This window comes from Belonocnema kinseyi, chromosome 7 (genome assembly GCF_010883055.1).
Source record: "Belonocnema kinseyi isolate 2016_QV_RU_SX_M_011 chromosome 7, B_treatae_v1, whole genome shotgun sequence".
NCBI classification, from domain to species: Eukaryota; Metazoa; Arthropoda; class Insecta; order Hymenoptera; family Cynipidae; genus Belonocnema; species Belonocnema kinseyi.
Genome location: NC_046663.1, coordinates 65,320,792 through 65,321,871, shown reverse-complemented (window position 1 = coordinate 65,321,871; position 1,080 = coordinate 65,320,792).

Sequence of the window (1,080 nt, the reverse complement as noted above, 5' to 3'; positions counted from 1 at the left end):
CGGCGGAATATCAGGACCTTTAGGAGGACGGAGCAATTAAATAGCGACTTGTTAAAGTGCTTCGATGCAAGTGTGACCCGTGAATGAGGTTACATAGCACGACTGTATGCTCTGTGTTGCGAGAAACACTCGGAGCTATCGCATGTTTCAAAACAATGTCTGAGAAATGATGCCAAAATACGCCAAAAAAGGGCAATGTAAGCGAAACGCCTAGTCTGTCACAGTCAGAACAAGCCGGCAACAGAGAAAGAGAGGCGACACTAAGACCAACAGCGGGCACGCATCCAATACAGGAATAGCGATGCTTTGTAAACCAGAGAAACATCAACACCGAGAGTTCTCTCAAGAAATATTAATTGTTGTGTCTATTATGCAGCAAGAGCTTTGCCCGATGCGAACCGTAAAACAAAGCCAATGGTTGATCATAAGACCAAAAGACGAATACATCAACTAGCCATAAAGATAGGCTGGGCAAGACAGTACGTGTCCCGGATTCAGTGTGTGATTGACTACAGCACATCTGGCAGGCATTTTACCGCCAAGGTTCGAAAGTTCGCGCGCGAACTCCGGACCCGTTATCACACACATAATAAAACAAAGCTGCCGACCATCAGGCAGCATATTGTTACGAGAATAAGGATACCGCCCGTCCAAATCAGAAGAGGTCGAAATATTTTAGAGAGAAGTCCATGTAGTGCAGCATAGACTGGACGAAGACTCAGATAACATAAATAGCTTCAAGGAGCTGTGTAGTGCCCTCATAACACCTGATGAAGAATTCCCACCCATCACTACCGAGGAGGTGAAAAACGTATTAAGAGGGATGAAGAACTATTCTGACCCGGGACCAGATGGTATTAAGACCTTCTAGTGGAAAAAGTTTCCTTCAACCCTTCAGCATTTGGCCCGCATTTTCAGTTCATATTTAAAGTCGGAAGAACCAATTCCGGAGTGGTGGGTGCAAGGGCGTACAATACTCCTGCCGATAATAGGTAACTTAGCTGACCCGAATAATTACAGGACGATTACTCATCTGAATACACTGTATAAGATATTCATAGCTACCCTAAATGATACGAT